The sequence below is a fragment of the Dasypus novemcinctus genome, chromosome 1 (genome assembly GCF_030445035.2).
Source record: "Dasypus novemcinctus isolate mDasNov1 chromosome 1, mDasNov1.1.hap2, whole genome shotgun sequence".
Classification (NCBI taxonomy): domain Eukaryota; kingdom Metazoa; phylum Chordata; class Mammalia; order Cingulata; family Dasypodidae; genus Dasypus; species Dasypus novemcinctus.
In genome coordinates this window covers 152405037-152429557 of record NC_080673.1, presented here as the reverse complement: position 1 = coordinate 152429557, position 24521 = coordinate 152405037, and the positions used below count along the sequence as shown (strand labels likewise).

The following is a 24521-nucleotide window of genomic DNA, read 5'->3' as shown; positions in this document are numbered from 1 at the left end:
TGTAATCAGACTTCCGACTTTCTTATCTATTTGACTTCCAGCAAGGTATTTTTTTAGTTTCCTCATCTATAAAATAAGGATAATACTACTCTTATACCTTCAAAGGGTTGCTGTGAGGTTGAAATAAGATTATTCATACAGAACACTTAGAACAGTGCCTGGCACATAGCAGTAATCAACAAATCTTAGCCACCATAATTGATCATCATAGTCCTCATCATCAACTTTCCAGGTATGTTTAAAAAGAATAGATCAAAAAAGAACATAATGCCTAGGAATAAAGAGGTAAAACACTTATACACTGAAAACCATACAACATTGCTGAAAGTAAAAGACATAAACAAATGGCAATACATCCCATGTTCATGGATAAGAAGACTTAACATTAAGATGTCAATATTATCCAAAGCTATCTACAGATTTAATCCAGTATCTATCAAACTCCCAGCAGCCATTTTTGCAGAAATGGAAAAGTTGATCCTCAGGTTCATATGGAATCTCAAGGGGCTCTAATAGCCAAATCAATATTGCTAAGGAAGAACAAAGTTGGAGGTCTCACACTTCCTGATCTCAAAACTTACTACAAAGCCACAGCAGCCAAAAGAGTGTGCAACTGGCATAAATAAGATAGACATATAGGCCAATGGAATAGAATGAAGAGTTCAGAAATGAATGTACACACGTATGGGGTATCAAGTACATTAATTAGGAAAGAAATCTATTTTTAAAAAACTGATGCTGGGAAAACAAGACATACACATGAAAAAAAAAATGAAGTACACAATACACAAAAGGTAACTCTAAATGGGTAGAGGACCTACACATAAGTGTGAAAACCATAAAATTACCAGAAGAAAACATAGGGAGAACTTTTATAACCTTGGATTTGACAGTGATCTTAGACATGACACCAAAAGCACAAGTAACAACAGAAGAAATAATAAAATGCACTTTATCAAAATTAAAAACTTTTGTACAAAGGACACCATCAAGAAAGTGAAAAGACAACCTGCAGAATAAGAGAAAATAACTGCAAACCATATATCTGATGGACATTTAATATCTGGAAATTATAAAGAAGTGCTACAATTCAAAAACAAAAAGACAACCCAGTTTTTAAAAAAATGGGCAAAAGACTTGAATAGACAGTTGTCTACAAATTTGCTATTCATAGCCATTTCTTATAAGCGATGTCATACAATATTTGTCCTTACATTTCTTGCTTATTTCACTGCACAGAATGTTTTCAAGGTTCTTCAATGTTGTAGCATGTCTCAGAACTTCATTCTTTCTTATAGTTGAATAACATTCCACTACATGTGTATACCACATTTTATCTATTCATTTGTTGATGGATGCTTGATTTTTTTTTATTTTCACTTTTTGGCTTTTGAATATGCTGCTATGGCCACATTATTTTATTAGTGTAGTCCATAGTAAGATTTAAAATTAGGTAGTTTGTGTCCTCCAATTTTGTTTTCTTTTCCAAAATTATTTTGATTACTCTAGTTCATTTCTGGTTCCATACAAATTATAGGTTCAGCTTGCAGATATATACAAAATATCCTCCTGGGATTTTGAATGTGATTGCACTAACTTTATCAATTTGAGAAGAAACACCTGAACAGTATCAGGTCTTCCAATATTTATTTTTCCAGGTTTCTTCATTCCTTTAGCATTTTTTTTTTCTGTAGTACAGGTCTATTTGTTTGTTTTTTTACCCCCTCCCCCTTGTGGCTTTCTTTATTTGCTGTTTTCTATGTCCATTCGCTGTGCATTCTTCTGTGTCTGTATTTAATTTTATTTATTCCCTTCTCCCCCTTTGCGGCTTGCTTGCTGTCTGCTCTCTGTGTCCATTTGCTGCACATTCTTTTGCGTTGTTTTTTTGTTGTTATTCCATCACCTTGCTGAGTTGGCTCTCCGTGGTGCTTGTGGGCCAGGCAGCACTCTGTGGCGCTAGCAGGCCGGTGGCTCTCCACAGTGTGCAGGCAAGCCTGCCTTCACAAGGAGGCCCTGGCACGCGAACCCAGGGCCTCCCTTAGGGTAGACAGGAGCCCAACTGATTGAGCCACAGTCACTTCCCACAGGTCTGTTTTTAAACATTTCTCTCAGGTTTGTTTGTCCTACCCATATTTATACCTAAATATGGTATAAATATTTGCATTTTTGGTGCTATTGTGAAAAGTACTTTTTACTTCTGAATTACAATGTTCATTGATAATACATAGAAATACCACTAATTTTTTTATTGACTGTGTTATCTGCAACCTTGCTAAACATACTTGTAAGTTCTATGAGCCTTACTGCAGATTCCTTGAGATTTTCTGTGTAAACAATCATCTGAAAATATAGAGTTGTTCTGTTTCCCTCTTTTTTTTCTTTTTTTCCCTCCCCTTATTGCACTAGCTAGGGTTTCAAGTTTGAAGTTGAATAGGAATGTTAGAGGTAAATATCCTTGTTTTCTTTCCAATATTATGGGGAAAGTATTTGGTCTTTCACCATTAAGATGTTTAGTATCTTACAGATTACTTTTATAAGAATAAGGATGTTCCCTTCTATTCCATGTTTTCTGAGATATTTTAAATCTTCTATGGGCTTAGAATTTTGACTAATACTTTTTTTGCACTTGATGGGGAAACAAGGTCATGTGGATTCTTTTCTTAAGTCTGTTAATATTGTGGATTACATCAACTGAACCAATGTTGCATTTAAAATGTAAATTCTACTTGGCTGTGTATTAGCTTTCTATAAATTGCTGGATTCAATTTGCTATTATTTTGTTGAGTATTTTTGTGTCTATGTTAATGAGGAAAATTTACCTATAGTCTTGTTTTCTTACACTGTATTTGTCTGATTTTGGTATCAGCAGAAAGCTGGACTCAAAAAATAAGTTTTAAAGCATTCTATTCTATTTTCTGGAAGATACTATATTAAACTGGTATTATTTCTCCCATTTTTAAATGTTTGGTAGAAGGTACCAGTGAAACCATCTGGATGTAGAATTGTCTTTTTGGGAAGATTTGAATAACTGTTTCTGAAGATGGTGGACTAGAAAAACATAAGACTCTCTTCTTTCCCAGAAAAAAAGGTTGAGAACAGGCTGAAAAAGCCCGGAAAAAAATTGCCTAGGGTTTAGGATACCAGGTGAAGGCCAGACACTGCCCAAAAGAGAGAGGGACAAAGGAAAAGAATCGCGATTGCAAAATTGTGAGTTAAAGCTAGCAGCTGCTATTGCCAGCAACCTTTCCCACACTAAAGACACTTGAGAATTCTCAGGCCTCTGGGCCGGCTACAGACAAAGAGGGCTCCAGGGATCCACCATCCCAGGAAAAGGGAGAGAGAGCGGCACAACCTAAGGCAGACTCAGCTTGTGACCCACAAATTTGGTCTGCTGTGTCCCATGAGTCCTTCAGGCCACGTGGAACCACACCATTATTTGTCTTGGGAGCCAGTTCCTGACTAAAGAGAAATGGGACTAAAGAGATCCTACCCTCCCTATCTCCCTCTCTACTAATTGGGACTGACTGCTGAGGACACAGACCAGCGTAGAATTATTTCCTATTCAGGAAAAGGGAGGAGGCTGTAGAAAGTTTGAATTACAAGGCTCTTAGCATCCAGGGAGAAAACTACATAATATTGATTCAGTCCCTGTAGCAGGAAACACACTCCAAACAGGCACTGAATTGAGAAGACTGCCAAAGAATGCCATCTGCTGGTAGACCAAAGATGTAAATGTGAGAAAATTAAAAATAAGAAAGAAAGGCTTTTTTCTAACCTTTATAGCTCCTCTTCTCAAGGCCTTAAGAAGTTGGTCTGCAACCCATCACTGGGTCCAGAGCCCAGTTTTGAGCAACTAACAGGAACAATCCTAATGATCCAGGTTGAACCAAGAATCAAAGAGCAGCAATAACTCACAGCCTCCTACTACTAAATCCCTACAAAAGAGAGAGAAAATGAGCATCTGAGTAAACTACCATTCTAATCAGATGCTTAGACATCAGAAAAAATTACAAGACATACCAAGACGATGGAAGAAGTGGCCCAAGAAAAGATATATCTCAAAGCTCCAGAAGAGCAGGATTTGAGACATCTAATTAACAATATGCACATACATTCCCAAAATCAAATTAATGAGTCAAAAGACAATACGGCTAAAGAGATAAATCACATCAAGAACACACTGAGGGAAGCAAACTTGGCTCAATGGATTGAGCATCTGCGTACCACATGGGAGGTCCACGGTTCAGACCCCGGGCCTCCTTGACCCGTGTGGAGCTGGCCCATGCGCAGTGCTGATTCACACAAGGAGTGCCGTGCCACACAGGGCTGTCCCTGCATAGGGGAGCCCCACGCGCAGGGAGTGCGCCCCATAAGGAGAGCCGCCCAGCGTGAAAGAAAGTGCAGCCTGCTCAGGAATGGTGCCGCACACACAGAGAGCTGACACAACAAGATGATGCAACAAAAAGAGACACAGATTCGCGTGCCGCTGACAACAGAAGCAGACAACACGAAGCAAATGGACACACAGAACAGACTGGGGCTAGGGGCAGGGGAAGGGGAGAGAAATAAATAAATAAATAAATCTTTTTTAAAAAGACACACATTAGAGGCATACAACAGCATACTCAAAGTGAAAGAAGAAAGAATAAGTGATACTGAAGACAGAACAGCTGAAACCAAACAGAGCAAAGAACGGAAAAAATTGAACAGGAGCTCAGAGAGTTGAATAACAACATGAAACGCAACAACATATGCATCATAGGAGTTTCAGAAGAAAAGGGAAAAGGGGCAGAAAGAGTATCTGAAGAAATAATAGCAGTAAATTTCCCAACTCTCACAAAAGTAATGAACTTACATCTCCAAAAAGGGCACCATACCCCTATCAGAATAAATCCAAACAGACCCACTCCAAGACACATATTACTCAGAATGTCAATCGTCAAAGATAAAAGAAAATTCTGAGAGCAGCAAGGGAGAAGCAAACCATCACATACAAGGGATACCCAGTAAGACAGAGTGGATTTCTCATCAGAAACCATGGAGCAGAGAAGACAGTGATATGATAAAGTTAGGATTCTGAAAGAGAAAAACTGCCAGCCAAGAAGTCTTTATCCAGTAAAATCGTCTTTCAAATATGACAGAATAAATATTCACAAACAGACATTAAGAGAGTTTGTAAAAAAGAATCCACCTTTGCAAGAAATATTAAAGAAGCCTTAGGCATGAAAGAAAAAAACAGAGAGAGAAGCTTGGAGGAGAGTATTGAAGAAAGAATAGCAGAAAGGGTAATGAAAAAAATAAAAAGAAAAGACGAAAATATGACAGGACATATGAAAAGCAAAGAGTAAAATGGTAGAAGTACATAATGCATTTAGGGAAAAGGATGTGGCTCAAGCAGCTGGGCTCTCACTTCCCATATAGGAGGTCCAGGGTGCAAATGCCCAGGGCCTCCTGGTGAAGGCAAGGTGGCCTGCACAGCAAGCTGGCCCATGCAGAGTGCCGGCCCACAGGGGAATGCGACCCTGCGTGGGAGTGTCCACCTGCACAGGAATGCTGCCCCGAGCAGGAGTCCTGGCCAGTGTGGAGAGCTGGCACAGCAAGATGACACAACAAGAAACACAGAGGAGAGACAATAAGAGGTGTAGCAGAACAGGGAGCTGAAGTGGTACAAGAGAATGATTGCCTCTCTCCCACTCCAGAAGGTCCCAGGATCAGTTCCCAGAGCCATCTAATGAGCATATAAGCAGACACAGAACACACAGCAAATGGACACAGAGAGCAGACAACGTGGTGTGTGTGTGGGGGGGAGGAATAAATAAATGAATCTTTTTTAAAAATGCATTTACAGTAATATCACTGAAAGTGAATGGATTAAACTCCTCAATCATACAGACAGAATGGATTAAAAAAACATGAGCTATCCATATTCTACTTACAAGAGACTCACCTTAAATCCAGGGATACAAATGGCCCAAAAGTAAAGGTTGGAAAAAGATGCTCCAAGCAAATAATAACCAAAAAAGAACAGGGGTAGCTACATTAATATTGGACAAAACGGACATCAAATGCAAAAAAGTTATGAGATACAGAAGGCCATATATATTAATAAAAGGGACAATGCACCAGGAATATATGAGTCATCTATGCATCTGAACAGGCTGCCCCAAAATACATGAGGCAAACTCTGGCAAAACTGAAGGGAGAAGTAGACATCTCTACAATAATTGTTGGAAACTTCAACACAACACTACTCACACCATTAGACAGAAAAACTAGACAGAAGATCAACAAGGAAACAGAACTTGAAAAATATGATAAACGAGTTAGACCTAACAGATACATAAAGAACGCTACATCCAAACACAGCGGGTTACACATTCTGCTCAAGAGCCCATGGAACTTTCTCCAGGATAGACCACAAGTTAGAGCACAATGTAGCCCTCGATAAAAATAAAAAGACTGAAAATACATAAAGCATCTCCTCAGATCATAATGAAACTAGAAACCAATAATAGACAGAAAAGAGGTAAATTCACAAATATTTGGAGGCTAAACAACACACTCCAAAATAATCAAGGAGTCAAAGAAGAAATCGCAAGTGAAATCAGTAAATATATTGAGACAAATGAAAATGAGAACAAAACTTATCAAAACTTATGGGAGGCTAGGTGAGACACATCTAACGGGGAGCCGAGCTGCAGTGCTGCCTCCTTCCCACAGTGCCTGGGCGTCCCCCTGCATCGTGTCAGTGGCTGGGCTAAAGAAGCCACTCAGGAGAGAACCAGCAAAATGGTAGCAGAGTAAGGAGCTCCTAGAATCAGCTCCTGCTACAAGACAATTAGCAAACACCCAGAGTTCTCTGGAGCTAGCTGAAGCACCTGTTTGGGGGCTCCAGGAGGCCAGAAGAGCATCCTGCAACATCCTTGGGGGAGTGGAAGGAGGAGACTGCCCGTCTGCCAAGAAGACTCGTAAGTAGAGCGCTCCACACCACAAAGGCCAGTGCCCAACCTCCACGGGAGGCACAAGCCACCTCAGGAGTTGTTCCATGGCTGGAACTGAAAGCTCCACTTCCCCAAAATGGGGGAGGAAAAGACGGTTGGGCACCAATTTCAGCTATAATGAGGAAATTCAGTGGCCTACAGTATGATCCTGAGAGGAGCTAAAGTCTGAGCCTGTCCAGGTCAGAAAGAGGCCAGGAGTTGCCATCTTAACTCTGTGCCTGGCACGAGGGGAAGTGGGGCTGACTAAGAATCCCAGTGCTGGTGGGGACCAGCTTCTTCCAATACAGAGCATATTGCAGATCTAGCCTAGGCCCCAGTGCCACCTCCAGCAGGAAGGAAGCTGCGGGGACCTGCGCCAGCCTCTCTGGGAAATTACCGGCCAAGTTGCAGAGGCCGGTGATTGTCCTACTCTAGCCACACAAGCTGCCCCAGGAGCTGCTGTGTGACAGGAATTAGAAGCTCCATTTCCCAGAAACAGGGGAGGAGGAGACAGTTGGCTGCCGACTTCAGCTACTGACTGGGAAACTTGGCTGGCTAAGAGATAACCCTGGAACAGCTGGGGTGTGAACCAGCCCAAATCAGAAAGAGGCCAAGAGCAGTCATTGACTCTGCCCCCAGCCTGAAGGGAAGCCGGGCTGACAGTTTCTTTCATGCAGATCACCCTTCAGCCCTAGCCTAGGCTTCAATCCCACCTATGGCAGGGAGGAGGCTGAGGAGCCCTGCACCAGCCTATACAGGTGACTGCAGGGAACTATGGCTCCCATAGACTGAAAATCAGAAGTCTACCAGGGCAACTGTGGTCATCTTGGACCCGCACTGCATGGACTGCTGTCCACACCTGCAGCTCCATCCCTGTCCCAGGTAGGGAAGAAAGGCATGTAAAGCTTCATCAGTCTCTCTGGGCAACTACAGTCTAGGCCTGCACATGGATTATTCCACATAGCTGTGACTCTGTCCCTACCCCTGACAAAGGAGAAAGTCGGGAGAAGCTTCATCTGTCCCTGGCACAATGAGGGCAGCTTGAGCCTCCACAGCTTACAGCACCAACTACATGCTTGGCTCCTACTGCATAACCAGCAAGGGAGAAACGATAGGGAGCCCTAAACTAGAGAGAAAAACTGCACCCAGAAAAAATACTCTAGTAAGCCAGATGCCAAGACACCAACCAAAAATTACAATCCACAACAAGAAACAGGAAGCTATGGCCCAGTTAAAGGAACAAGATAAGCCTCCAGATGACATAAAGGAGTTGAAACAACTAATTATAGATATTCAAACAAATCTCCTTAATAAATTCAATGAGATGGCTAAAGAGACTAAGGATATTAAGAAGACAATGGATGAGCACAAAGAATTTGAGAGCATACACAGGAAAATAGCAGATCTTACGGGAAGGAAGGGTGCAAGCAATGAAATTAAAAAAAACATTGGAATCATATAATAGCAGATTTGAGGAGGCAGAAGAAAGGATTGGTGAGCTTGAAGAAATGGCCTCTGAAAGTGAGCATACAAAAGAAGAAATGAAGAAAAGAATGGAAAAAATTGAACAAGGTCTTAGGGAACTAATAACAGCAAAAGGTGTGCAAACATACATATCATGGGTGTCCCAGAAGAAGAAGAGAAGGGAAAGGGGCAGAAGGAATATTTAAAGAAATAATGGTAGAAAATTTCCCAATCCTATTGAATGACATAGATATCCCTGTCCAAGAAGCACAACATACTCCCATCCGAAAAAATCCAAATAGACCAATTCCAAGACACATACTCATCAGAATGTCAAAGGCCAAAGACAAAGAGAGAATTCTGAGAACAGCAAGAGAAAAGCAATGCATAATATATAAGGGATATCCAATAAGATTAAGTGCTGATTTCTCACCAGAAACCATGGAGGCAAGAAGACAGTGGTCTGATATAATATATTTAAAATACTACAAGAGAAAAACTTCCACGCAAGAATCTTATCTCCAGCAAGACTGTCTTTCAAAAATGAGGGTGAAATTAGAATATTCAGATAAACAGAAACAGAGAATTTCTAAGCAAGAGACCAGAATTTCAGGAAATACTAAAGGGTGTGCTAGAGCCTGAAAAGACAGGAGAGAGGGGCCTGGAAGAGAATCTATTAAGAAAGATTATATCAATAAAAGTAACAAAGTGTCAAAAGAGTTGTGAAAATAAAATATGACTGATAAAACTCAAATAGGAATAAACTTAACCAATGATGGAAAGCACTTGTATACAGAAAACTGCAACTCAATGTTAAATCAAAAAAAGTCCTAAATAACTGGAAGAACATTCCATGCTCATGGATTGGAAGATTAAATATCATTAAGATGTCAATTCTACTTAAATTGATATAAAGATTTAATGCAATACCGATAAAAATTCCACCAGCATTAAAGAAAAAATTGAAAACACGATCATTAAATTTATTTGGAAGGGTAAGGAGTATTGAAAAGCCAGAAACATCATAAAAAGGAAAAGTGAACCCTCACCTCCAGACTTTAAATCATAATACCTACCTGTAGTGGTAAAAACAACATGGTACTGGCCTAAAGACAGACACGATAGACCAATGGAACCAAATTTATGGTTCAGAAACAGACCCTCACAGGTATGGTCAAGCCTGTCAAACTCACACAGCTTGGGCAGAACAATCCATTCAACAAATGGTGCTGGAAGAATTAGACATCCATAGCTGAAAGAGGTAAAGAGGATCCCTATCTCACACTTTATCCAAAAACTAACTCAAAATGGATCAAAAAAACTAAAAATAAAAGCAAGAACCATAAAACTTCTAGAAAAAAATTATTGGAAAATATCTTCAAGACCTGGTGGTAGGTGGTGGATTCTTAAAGGAGATAAGAGAAAGGCTGAGTGGACTACTGATGTTAATGTATATAGAAGTTTTAATTAGCTTTACTGTAAAATTGTGGAAATGTATAGAGTGAATGGTAACACACAGTGAGTAACAGCTAGTTTATAAATAGGGATATGATTGAAAATGGTAGTCTGGTTATGTAAATGCCAATTGACAGAATAATCTAGGAATTGGATAGCACAGTGAACTAAGAGGTGGATGAGAAATGTGGTTGATGGTACACATGCAAGAGTGTCCTTTGTTAGCTGGAACAAATGTATTATCACTCCTGCAGGGTGTTGGGAATGTGGAGGAGCATTCACAGCTGGAGTGACCTATGGACTGTGGTTAGCAGTAATAATACAATATTCTTGCATCAATGCAAAAGATGTATTGTGCTGATACTGAGGCAATATGGACAATGTGAGCTAAATGTATTCTATGGACATGGCAATAATCAGATGATATTATTTTATCTGTAGCAAATGACACACCACATTGTAGGGAGTTGATGGAGGGGTGTTGTTTGGGAATTCTGTACATGTGCATGATTGTTTTATGTTTACAACTTCTGTCATAAAAAAATATATATTTTAAAAATAATAGCGTGGGGGCTGGGGAAAAAACACACCAAATTTAAGATAAGAACTATGATTAGTAGTAAGACTTTGACAGTGTTCTTTCATAGTTTGTAACAAACGTCTCATGACAATGCAAGGTGTTGGTGGTGGGTTGATGCATGGGATCCCTGTATGATATTATGCATGTCTGCTTTATAAGTTCACAACTTTTACTATTCACTTAATTGTTTATGTATGTTCATATATAAATGACATAAAGATAATAATCAGATTATTTAGGGGAAAATACTTTGTTTAGTAGTAATATTTTGACATTGCTCTTTAATCATTAGTTAAAAAGGTTTAAAAACAATGCATGTTATTGGTGGTAGGGTGGATGTTATATATATTTGTTTTGCAAGTTCACAACTATTATATATTTATTGTTTATGTATGTTTATGTAGGAGTGATATATTTCAATAAATTTTTAAAAAAATACATATATATATATTTTAAAACAATAGTGTGGGTTGTAGGAAAAACACACCAAATGGTAAGATAGTGACTACAGTTAGTAATATTTTGTTGATGTTCTTGTATAGTTTATAACAAATGTTTCACAACAATGACAAGTGTTGATGGAGGAGTCATGTATGAGCCCCCTGTATGATGTTATGCATGTTTATTTTGTAAGTTCACATTCTTTACTATACACATTGCTAATGCAATGTATGAGTGATGGACTTGAATAAAAACATTTAAAAAAAACCTTATGGGATACAGTGAAGGCAGTCTTGAGAGGGAAATTTATAGTCTTAAATACCTATATTAAAAAAGAAGAGCTAAACTCAAAGATTTAACTGAACAACTGGAGAAACTAGAAAAAGAACAGCAAACCAATCCCAAAGCAAGCAGAAGGAAAGAGATAATAAAGATTAGAGCAGAAATAAATGAATTTGAGAACAAAAAAAATAGAGAAATTCAACACAACCAAAAGCTGGTTCTTTGAAAAGATTAAAATTGACAACTTGCTAGTTAGACTAACAAAAAGAGGAGATGCAAATAAATTCAATCAGAAATGAAAGCAGGGAAGTTATAATGACTCCAGAGAAATAAAAAGGATCATAAGAGGATATTATGAGAAACTATATCCCAATAAACTAGAAAACCTAAATGAAATGAACAAATTCCTAGAAATATACAACCTATACTGAGGCTAAGAGAAATACAAGAACTTAACAAAGCAACCACATTTAAAGTGATTGAATCCATCATCAAAAATCTGCCAACAAAGAAAAATCCAGGACCAGATGCCTTCACAGATTAATTCTACCAAGCCTTTCAAAAAGAATTAACACTAATCCAGTTTAAACTCTTCCAAAAACTTGAAGAGCAGGGAAGATGACCCAACACATTTTATGAAGTCAACAACAACTTAATATCAAAGCCAGATAAAGACACCATAAGGAAACTACAGACCAATCTCCATAATGAATATTGATGGAAAAATTCTCAACAAAAAACCTGCAAATGGAATCCAGCAGCATATGAAAAGACTTAATACATCACTACCAAGTGGGATTTACTCCTGGTATGCAAAGCTGGCTCAACATAAGAAAATCAATAAAGGTAATATACCACATTAACAAATTCAAGGGAAAAAAACCGTATGATCTTCTCATTGATGCAGAAAAGGCATTCAACAAACTCTAGTATTATTTCTTGATAAAAACACTTCAAAAGATAAGAATAGAAGGAAAATTCCTTAATATGATAAAAGGCATATATGAAAACCCCACAGTCAACACTGTACTCAATGGGGACAGACTGAAAGTTTTCCCTCTAAAATCAGCAACAAGACAAGGATACCCACTGTCACCATTGCTATTCAACACTGAACTAGAAGTGCTAGCTAGGGCAATTAGACAAGGGGGAAAAAGGCATCTAAATAGGAAAAGAGGAAGTAAAACTCTTTTTGTGGATGACATCCTATATTTAGAAAAGTTTGAAATGTCTACAACAAAGCTACTTGAGTTCATTAATGAGTTCAGTAAAGTGGCAGGATACAAGATCAACACGCAAATATCAGCAATGTTTTTGTTCACTAGTATTGAATAATCTGAGGAGGAAATAGGGGGAAAAATTCCATTTACAATAGCAACAAAAAGACTAAAATACCTAGGAAATAAATTTAGGCAAATAAGTACAGGACCTATAAGCAGAAAATTACAAAACAATGCTTAAAAAAACATCAATGCAGACCTAGAGAAACAGAAAAACATTCTGTGTTCATGGATTGGAAGACTAAATATCATGAAGATGTCAATCCTACTGAAACTGATTTACAGATTCAATGCAATACCAATCAAAACTCCAATTGCTTACTTTACAAAAATAGAAAAGGCAATTACCAAATTCATCTGGAAGGAAAAGTACATCCAAATAGCCAAAAGCATTCTAAAAAGAAGAGTGATGTGGGAGGACATTCACTGCCTCACCTTGAAACTTACTGCAAAGCTATAGTGGTCAAAACAGCATGGTACTGGCATAAAGACAGACATATCAATCAGTGGAACAGAACTGAAAGTCCAGAAATAAACCCTCACTATACAGTCAACTGGTTTTTGATGAACTCACCAAGCCCATGTTAACGGGACAAAACAGTCTCTTCAACAAATGGTGCTGGGAGAATTTGATATCTACAACCAAAAGAATGAAAGAGGACCCCTATCTCACTTCCTATACAAGAATGAACTCAAAATGGATCAAAGGTCTAAATATAAAAGCCAGGACCACAGAACTACTAAAAGAAAATATAGGGAAACATCTTAAAGACCTTTTGGTAAGTGGTGGTTTCTTGGACTTTACACCCAAAGCACACACAAAAAAAGAAAACATTAATGGGACTTCCATTAAAATTAAACACTTTTGCACCTCAAAGGACTTTGTAAAAAGGGTGAAAAGGCAGCCAACTCAATGAGAGAAAATATTTGGAAATCAAATGTTCAATAAGGGTTTAATGTCCATGATAAAGAGATGTTACAACTCAATAATAGAAGAAAAACAACCCAATTTAAAATGGGCAGAAGACATTTGTGCAAAGAAGAAATACAAATGGCAAAACAAACAAACATCACTAACAATTAGGGAAATCCAATTAAAACTCCAATGACATATTTCACACCAGCAGAATGGCCATTACTAAAAAGACAGAGAACTACAAGTGTTGGAGAGGTTGTAGAGACAGAACACTTACTCACTGTTGGTGGAAATGCAGAATAGTATAGCCTTGTGGAGGAGCGTTTGGCAATTCCTAAAGAAAATGAATACAGATTTGCCATGTGACCCTACAATACCACTATGGGGTATATTCCCAGAAGAACTGAGTGCAGTGACATAAACAGACATCTGCACACTGAAGTCATAGCAGTGATATTCACTATTGTCAAAAGTTGGAAACAACCCAGGTGACCATCAAACAATGAATGAATAAACAAAATGTGTATTTACACGATGGAATATTATGCAGCTGGAAGAAGAAATGAAATTCTGAAGTATATGACAACATGACCAAACCGGGAGGACATTTTGTTGAGCAAAGCAAGCCAGACAAAAAAGGACAAATATTGTATGATTTCCTTATTATGAACAAGATATATTTTGTAACATATTGTATGATTCCATTCATATAAAATGTAAATATAAATCCTCTATTAAAGATGAAATTTGAGTAGTGGTTCTGTAGGACTAGCGAAGGCATGCTAAGGGGTGTGGAGTTTTTCTTTTTGGAGTAATGAAATAATTCTAAAACTTTTTGTGATGAATGCACAACAATGATTATACTAAAAGCCACTGAATATACACTTTAGATAGATATTATGATATGTGGGTATATCTCAACAAAACTGCTTAATAAATAAAATAACTAACTATCTGAGAACAGTCAGAAATAGCAGCTCTGTATAGCAGGGGAAGCACAGAGATGGAGATATGAAGAATTTTCTTGTTTGTTTCTATGTCTGTTTTTCTTTATTATCATTTTTATTGAAATAATGAAAATGCTCTAATAATGACTGAAGTGATAAATGCACAATTATGTGATTATACCAAATACCATTGATTGTACACTTTGGATGATTTCTATGCTTTATTATATGTATCACTAAAATTGATTTGCTTAAAAAACATAACAGGGCGGCTGACTTGGCCCAGTGGTTAAGGCGTCTGTCTACCACATGGGAGGTCTGCCGTTTAAACCGCGGGCCTCCTTCACCTGTGTGGAGCTGGCCCATGCAAAGTGCTGATGCGTGCAAGGAGTGCCATGCCACGCAGGGGTGTCCCCTGCGTAGGGAAGCCCCACGCACAAGGAGTGGGCCCCGTAAGGAGAGCCACCCAGCACGAAAGAAAGTGCAGCCTACCCAGGAATGGTGCCGCACACACAGAGAACTGACACAACAAGATGACACAACAACAACAACAAAAAAGAAACACAGATTCCTGTGCTGCTGACAACAACAGAAGCAGACAAAGATGACGCAGCAAATAGACACAGAGAACAGACAACCAGGGTGGGGGGGGAAGGGGAGAGAAATAAATAAATAAATCTTTAAAAAAAAACATAACAGTTTCAATTCATTTAGTAAGTATAGCATTTTTCAGGTTATGTACTTTTTTTTTGTCTTTATTTTTTTAATATTACATTTAAAAAATACGAGGTCCCCATATATCCCCCCACCCCCCTCCTCCCCCCATAACAACAATCTCCTCCATCATCATGAGACATTCATTGCATTTGGTAAATACTTCTCTGAGCACCGCTGCACCTCATGGTCATTGGTCCACATCATAGCCCACACTCTCCCACAGTCCACCCAGTGGGCCATGGGAGACATATAATGTTCGGTAACTGTCCCTGCAGCACCACCCAGGACAACTCCAAATCCTGAAAACGCCCCCACATCTCATCTCTTCCTCCCACTCCCTACCCCCAGCAGCCACCATGGCCACTTTCTCCACACCAATGCCACATTTTCTTCCACTACTAATCACAATAGTTCATGAATAGAGTATCAATAAGTCCACTCTAATCCATACTCTATTCCTCCATCCTGTGGACATTGGAATGGTTGTGTCCACTCCACATCTATATCAAGAGGGGACTTAGATTCCACATGGATGCTGGATGCAATCCTCCTGCTTTCAGTTGTAGGTACTCTTGGCTCCCTGGTGTGTGTGGTGGTTGACCCTCTTCACCTCCATGTCAGTTGAGTGGGGTAAGACCAATAAACCAGAGCGTAGGACCTGAAGTCTGTTGAGGCTCAGGGCCTGGCTATCACATGGTCAGTCCAGAGATTCAGGTCCCCTGGGTATACATTAAACCCCAGCACCAACTACAGTTCCGGTAAAAGTAACAGGAGAGGCTTGTGAACAAAGATCACATCTGGGCCCAGCTCCATCACATAGAAACACAAACTCCAAAGTAGCCTTTTATTACTGATATTGATCATTTCTATCTTTCTTCTTTTATTTTTGGTCAGTTTCATTACAGGTTTATCAATTTTATTCATTTTTTGAAGAACCAACTTTGATTTGGTGTCACTGATTTTCTCCATGTTCTTTTTTCAATTTCATTCATATCTGCCATCATCTTTATTACGTTCTTCCTTTTGCTTGCATTAGGTATAATTTGCTTTTTTTCCCTAATTTTCTAAGGTATAACCTTATATTGATTTGAGACCTTACTTCTTTTCTAATATAGACATTTCCACCTAAAGTATGCTTTAGTTGCCTCCTACAAATTTTGATGTTTTGTTTTCATTTTGACTCAGTCCAAAAACTTTCAATTTCGCTTGAAACTTCTAGTTGACCAAAGGTCACTTAGAAATGTCTTTATTTAATTTCCAAGTATTTGGGGAGATATTCTCTTATAGATATCTTTCTGCTGTTGATTTCTAGTTTAATTCCATTGTAGTCAGAGAATATACTTTGTATGATTTTAATTCTTTTAAATTTGTTAAGATATGTTTTATGACCCAGGATTTGGTCTATCTTGGTAAATGTTCCATATGCCCTTGAAAAGAAAGTGTATTAGCTGTTTTGGGGCAGTATTGCATAAATATCAATTAGGTCAAGTTTGTTGACAGCACCGATTAGGTCTTACATATCGTTGCTGGTTTTCTGCCTACTTGTGCTACTAATTACTGAGAAGAATATTGAAGACTCAAATATACTTATGGATTTATTCTCCTGTCAGTTCTACTAATTCTTGCTTCAAGCAGTTTGAAATTAAGACTGCTATTTCTTCTTAGAAAATTTATCCTTTATTATTATGCAAAGTCTTTCTTCTTCTCAGGTAGATTTTCTTGTTGTAAAGCATGGGTTCTTAACCTTTTTTGTTCCACAGACCCCTCTGCCAGTCAGGCAAACACTACGGACCCTTTACTAAGTCCTCACTATACTGTGTATTATTTAATAAACATATCACACTCGCACCAACACATCCCCACAAGAATAATGCTCGCAGAGATGACATCCATCTTGTTTCACCATGTGGCAACACAAAAGATCAAAAGTAGCTGACTGGTAAGAAAGCATCTCTGCTGATGCTCTGCTTTGGCCTTGGAACTGTAAGCTTGAACCAACAAATAAATCCCCATTATAAAAGCCAACGAATTTCTGGTACTTTGCATCGGCACCCCTGTGGCAGACTACTACAACAGGGTATGTGGGAAACTTTATTTTCTGCATTATTTTTCTTTAAATACAAAATCTGCAATTAAAAAAAAATCTATATATGAAGAGAAAAAGAATAGGTAAGCCTTCTTAGGCCTCTAAGCTCAGTTTTAGATAGAATTCAAAACACTCAGCAAATAAAGGCAGTGCATCATCTATAGGTTATGAAAATTATTAAATGAATAGTGCTTAGAATATAATGCCTGAAACAAGGTAAATGCTACAAACTGCCTATAATTAATAATAACTTTTTGAGAACCATTAAAAAGATCCTTACTTTTAAATTTCCTTCAAAATTTAATAAATTCATGATAATAAATCCACATCTACTTTTAAAAACAAAGAAAGCATATTCATGGAGCTAAAGAAACACAATAGATTTTAATGAAACTAGCTGAACTTTACAATTTAAAAAATATAAAATAGATGAAAATTTAATGAATTGTATTTCAGGATTTTAAAAATATGCTAATTGGTATTAAAATATTACCTTATGATTAAAACAACTGACAAAATAATTTGCAAGAATACTAATATAAAAACTTTATCTTTGCATAAAAGTCTTAACATTTGCAAATGTCTATTTCATTTTACTTCCTCATTACTATAAAATAACTCAATTTTATGAAATATTTAAAAATCACTAACTTATTAAATCTATTAAAGAATCAGAGAATAGGGAACCTGCATTGATGACTTTAGAATTAATCATAAACCACCCAAAAGAAATGTGCTATTTAATAATAATATCATCACGTAAACAAAGTATGTGTGAAAGCATTTTGAAATAAAAATAGATGGACTATAAGTGTATTTCTTTGTTTTGAGTTACTGGAACTGATGATTCAACCTGGGACTTTGTATATGGGAGGCCAGCACTGAACCACTGAGCCACACTGGCTTCCTTGAATTGGTTTTTTTGTTTGCTTGGGGGTTTTTTTGTTGTTCTTTTATTAGGAGCCACGAGTATTTGAACCTGGGACCATCTGCATGGGAGGCGGGCACTCAACCACATGGGATGTGGACTCAAGCCACATCTGCTCCCTGTATTTTTTTTTAAGATTTTATTTATTCACCCCCCCCAACGCACTCATTGTTTACATACACTGTCTGTTCTCTGTGTTCATTTGCTGTGTGCTTTCTCTGTCTGCTGATCTTCTCTTTAGGAGGCACCAGGAACCAAACCTGGGACCTTCCATGTGGAAGAGGGGTACACAATTGCTTGAGCCACCTCAGCTCCCTGGTTTATCGGCTCTCTCATTGTCTTTCCTCTTTGTGTCTCTTTGTTGCATCAGCTCACCACACCTGCCTGTTGCACCAGCTCACCTTCTCCAGGAGGCACCAGGAACTGAACCCAGCAAGATCACATGAGCCACATCTGCTTCCCTGCTCCCTTTATTTTTAATGAAGGTAAGTTATAATTTTAAATAGTATAGTAATTGGACATAATTTCCATTTTTTTGTGAAACTGCTGAACAATTTTTAAAATTTTACTTGGAATAATTTCAAACTTAAAGAATAGTTATAAGGAGCAGCAGATATAGCTCAGTGGTTGAGTGGCTGCTTCCCATGTATGAGGTCCCAGGTTCAATCCCCAGTATCTCCTCTTAAAACAAACAAACAAACAAAAAAGACTTAAAGAGATTTCCTATATATCCTTAGTTCAGATTCACTAATTGTTAATATTTTGCACAATTTGATTTACAATATATAAACATTTTCTAAACATTTGAGAGTTATGTTGCATACATCATGATGCTTTACCCCTAAATACTTGCAGATTATTTCACCAATTGTTTTAATCATAAGGTAATATTTTAATACCAATTAGTATACCTTAAAAATCCTTAAATGCAACCTGTTAAATTTTCATCTGTATTTTAAAAAATACATTGTAAAGTTCATCTAGTTTCATTAAATCTACAACAGGGATTCCATCCAACAGAGTAATAGATATGATTCGAGTAGGAAAAGTATATGGGGAAATCATGTATTTATCTATCAAGAAGATACAGGCATATTTGGTGTATTTTTCCCACAAACCCCCCTATCATTAACACTATGTATTCATGTATCAGTATTGCATATTTGTTATAGTTCATGAGAGAGCATTCTCATGACATTAACCACAGTGCATCATTCACTACAGGGCTGGCTGTTATACAACCCCATGCCTGCAATCCGGCTACTAGGAATATATTCAGAAGAAATGAAAGCAAGGATGTGAACAGACATTTGCACACCAATGTTCACAGGAGCATTATTCACAATTGCTAAAAGATGGAAACAACTCAACTGTCCATCAACCAATGAATGGATAAATAAAATTAAATCAGGATACATATGACAACATGGATGAACCTTGAGGACATTATGTTGAGTGAAATAAGACAGATACAAAAGGATAAATACTGTATGGGCTAACTAACATGAACTAAATATGATGAATAAACTCAAAGAGTTAAACTATAGAGTATAGTCTAATAGGAGATAGAATGTGGGTTGAGAAAGGGGAGCTGATGCTGAATGTATGTCAAATGTTTAATTAGGGAGACTGTAAATGTGGAGAAATGATTAGAGTTTATGGTAACATATTAGCAGAGGTTAATAAGGTGTCTATGAGCTTGAACTGAAATTCAAAAACACATTATTCTTGTGGGGATGTGTTGGTGTGAGTGTAATATATTTATTAAATAATATACAGTATACTGTGGACTTAGTAAGGGGTCCGTGGTTTTCACGTGATTGGCATAGGGGTCCATGGAACAAGAAAGGTTAAGAACCCCTGCATTATATTGAGTATAATCAACACTGCTGATTTATAAATGTCATTATGGCTAAAAAGGATAGTCTAGGGAGGTTAATGCCAATTTGAAACAAAGCTGGAAGATAATCTAAAAACTGTAAAATACAATGATTTCGGTGGTGGATGATGACTGTGGTTAATAGTACAAATACAAGAATGTTCCTCTACTATTACAAAGGGTTGAGACTATGGAGATACATGGGGAAAATCCTACTAATGTAATGTATAAACTCTAATTAATAGTAACATTGTAATATTTTTATAGCAATGGCAAAGAAGGTACCGTATCAATGCTAAGGGTCAATAATGGGGGGTGGTATAAGGGGATATGGGATTTTTCTTTTTGGAGTAATGAAAATGTTTTGAAATGGACTAAAGCTGATGATAGCACAACTCTACGATGAAACTGAGAGCAAGTGAATATACACCTTGGATGGACTATACAAGATAGGGGACCGTAGAATACAGTGAACCCTATAGTGACTGATAGACTGTGACTAACAACACAAATATGAGAATGTTCTCTCATGAACTAAAATAAATATACAATACTAATAAATGTGTTAATAATGAGATAGTTTGTAGGAAAAATACACCAAATATAAGCTATGGATTTTAAATAGGAGTAAGATGATGTTATTTTATCATTTGTAACAAATGTGTCGCTAACAATGTAAGGAACTCAAAACTTCTTTTAAAAAAAGATACAGGCAATTACAAACTGTAGAGGTAAAAGGTGAATAGAATATAAAGCAAATTAGTGGCATGATTTTGAACTGATAACATACAAGAAAAGATAATCAACCCTACCTTTATATCAAATATGTAATGCTTTCGGTCCCACCAGCATTATGATTTTAGAACCAGAAAGAAAAATAACCCTAGTACAATGATTAAGAGCAGTTTATAGTGTAAAGCTTTCAGAATCAACTTACCAACAAAGCCTGAAGTCTTAATTCTTGTTGCAGAACAGAAAGTAAATGTTATCAACCTGGTAAAATAAAAAAGGACAGAAAATGAAGTGGAGTAGAAAATGGAAGCTGAAGAAATGAACAGAAATCATAGTATCCTCATCTTACATACCGGGATTTAAAATGTAATATCAAAGAAGTTTAAATATTTTATTTACTTTCATTTTGAAGCGTTAGAGGAACATCAAATGGAAGCTCTTTAGGCTGAAATTCTCAAGATACAAATTAGAATTAATATATAAAAAATCCTCTATTTTGGTTATAATTCAAAAGAACTTTTGCATGTTATTCAGGCCTTTTTTCCCCCCACAATCAGCCCCTCCATCCTGCTTCTTCCATATAATTTCTAATCTACTCTCTATCTGCAAATTTATTTCTCGTCATCTCATAAATGATATCACACAATTTTTGTCCTTATGCACCTTGTTTCACCAAGCATAATATTTCCAAGGTTCTTCTATGTTGCAGCATACCTCATTACTTTATCTTTTTTTTATGGCCAAATAATATTCTATTGCATGTACCACATTTTGTTTATCCAGTCATTTGTGATGGACAGTTGGGCTGTTTCCAACTTTTGACTATTGTGAAGAATGCTATTAAAAACACTGGTGTAAAATGATCTGTTTATGACTGCATTTTCACTCTCTTTGAGTATATACTTAGAAATGAGAATTGTGGGTATAATGGTAATTCTATATTTAATTTTTGGGAAACATCCTATTGCTTTCCAGAAAGGCTACAGCATTTTACATTCTTACCAACAAAGCACCAGAGTTCCAATTTCCCCACATCCTCTCCAACACTAGTTATTTTCTCTAAATAGCACCCACTCTTGTGGGTGTGAAGTGGTATCTCACTGTGGCTTCAATTCACATTTCCTTAAAAGCTAATGATATTGAGCATCTTTTCATGTGTATTGACCATTTGCACCTCTTCTTCAGAAAAATATCTATTAAAGTCCTTTGTCCATTTTTAATTGGATTTATCTTTTCGTTATTGAGTTGTAGGAATTCTTTATATATTCTGGATATCAAGTCCTTATCCAATATATGGTTTGAAATTATTTTCTCCCATTCTGTAGGTTGTCTCTTAACTTTCTTGATAATTTCCTTTGATGCACAGAAGTTTTAATTTTGGTGAAATCAACTTTATCTATTGTTGGTTTTGTTGCTTGTGCTTTTTTTTTAAAAAAAAAGATTTACTTATTTATTTATTTCTCTCCCCATTCCCCCACCCCAGTTGTCTGTTCTGTGTGTCTATTTGCTGCATCTTCTTTGTCTGCTTCTGTTGTTGTCAGCGGCACGGGAATCTGTGTTTCTTTTTGTTGCGTCATCTTGTTGTGTCAGCTCTCCGTGTGTGCGGCACCATTCCTGGGCAGGCTGAACTTTCTTTCGCGCTGGGCGGCTCTCCTTACGGGGTGCACTCCTTGCGCGTGGGGCTCCCCTACGCGGGGTACACTCCTGCACAGCAGGGCACTCCTTGCGTGTATCAGCACTGCACAGGGGCCAGCTCCACATGGGTCAAGGAGGCCCAGGGTTTGAACCGCGGACCTCCCATGTGGTAGACGGACGCCCCAACCACTGGGCCAAGTCCGCTTCCCCGTTGCTTGTGCTTTTGGTATACCTACAAATCCATTACCAAATCCTAAGTCATGAAGATTTGGCCTATGTTATCTTCTAAAAGTTTTATAGTTTTGGCTCTTACATTTAGGACCTTGATCCACTTTTAGTTGATTTTGTATATGGTATAAAGTTGAGGTCTAACTTCATACTTCTGCATGTTGACAAATTGGATTTCATCAAAATTAAAACTTTTGTGCCTCAAAGGACATTTATCACGACAGTGAAAAGCCAACCTACAAAACAAGAGAAAATATTTCAGAAATCATATATCTAATATGGATATGATATCAAGAACAAAAAACTCAACAACAAAAAAAACCAATTTAAAAATGGCGATTTTTTTCTTTCTTTTTTTTTTTTTTTTTTGAGATACTGGGGCCTTATAAGTGGGAATCCGTCACTCAACCACTGAGCCACACTGGCTCCCCTGAGTTGGCCCTTTTTCCCCCTGTTTGTTTGTTTACTGTTTGTTTTGCCTGCTTATTTGTTTTTAGGAGTCACTGGGAACTGAACCTGGGAAGCAGGTGCTCAACACTTAAGCCACATCCGCTCCCCAGGCAAAACTTTGAACAGAGTTATTTCTCTAAAGAAGATATACACATGACCGATAATCACATTAAAAGATGTTCAATGTTGTTAGAAAAATGAAAATCAAAACTATGAGATACCACTTCACACTCATTAACATTTAAAAAACAGAAAATAATAAGTGTTAATGAGCATGCAGAGAAATAGGAACCCTTGTACATTGTTGGTGGAAATACAAAATGGTGCAGCTACAATGGGGAACAGTTCAGTGATTCTTCAGAAAGCTAAACACAGAATTACCATATGACCCACCAGTCCCACTTCTAGCTAAATATCCAAAACAACTGAAACAAGTACTCAGATTTGTACTCTTGCATTCAAGCAAGCATTAATCTAGGCCAAAGGTGGAAGCAACCCAAGAGTCTAGCAACAGATAAAAGGATAAACAACATGTGGTATATTCATACAAAGGAATATTATTCAGCCACATAAAAAGGATCGACGTTCTAACGCACACTGCAACATGAACCTTGAAGACATCATGTTGAATGAAAAAAGTCAGACATAAAAGGACAAATACTGAATTATTTCCCTTATATGAAATACTTAGAATCAGCAAATTCACAGAGACAGAAAGCAGAATAGTGGTAGCCAGGGCAGGGAAGGGATTATGGGGAGTTACTGCTTAATGGATATGAATTTCTGTTTGGGATGAAAATGTTCTAGAAATAGATAATGTTGACAAAACTGTCAATATACTTAATATCACAGAACTGTACACTTAAAAATGGTTAAAATGATTTTTACGTATATTTTACCACAATATATAAAATATAAGCATTAATAGTTAAGGACATAGGCAAACATGAAGACATCAAGGTTCATTGAATAGCAAATTTCTAGAGTATGTCTTGAAGTCAGTAAATAGGCATAAAATCCTCTATACCTGCAAGTACTTAGTAATTGATTTAAGAATAATCATAAAGATTTCAGTCTTAATTTAAAAGATTTAAATTATTTCAAGGTATAAAACTGTCCTTATGCATCTCTAAAATATTTAATTAGAAAGTTTTAGGGAAAAAAACTATTCGGGAGGGTAAGATTTTAGGCCATTAGGAAAATAAATTTTTACACCATATTCCCAGAATTTTCCACTTAATTAGGGATTTATTATTTTTTATTTTTTGGTCTTTTTGAAGATCTGCTGTGTAATGCTGTTTCTATCAGCTAAGTGTCTAGATTCAATCCCTACATGTTTCATTTTACTTTTCATGTGTAAAGCTTATTTGAATCATCAGGATACAATAATTTGACCTTTTCAGAGTGAATGTCAAGCTGTAAAAACTGGCTTGACCAGTCTATTTGGGAAAACGGAAAAAAAAAGCATTGCTCCCATTTAATAAATCAGATTGTATATTAGATGCTTTCAAATAATATTCT

At 37.2% G+C, this 24521-nt stretch overlaps 1 protein-coding gene across 4 annotated transcripts in view; it reads right to left on the bottom strand.

The window, feature by feature from the left end:
- CLOCK (clock circadian regulator) overlaps positions 1-24521 on the bottom strand; it is a 134711-nt gene that overhangs the window by 94852 nt on the left and 15338 nt on the right. For 3 of the 4 annotated variants that reach the window (XM_004460594.5, XM_004460595.5, XM_058298419.2), the window contains exon 2: positions 20893-20948. The gene's annotated coding sequence lies outside the window, so the exon portion shown is untranslated. Of the gene's footprint in view, positions 1-20892; positions 20949-22635; positions 22710-24521 lie in introns of those variants that run through there. The other variant, XM_023589435.3, reaches the window with a different exon arrangement.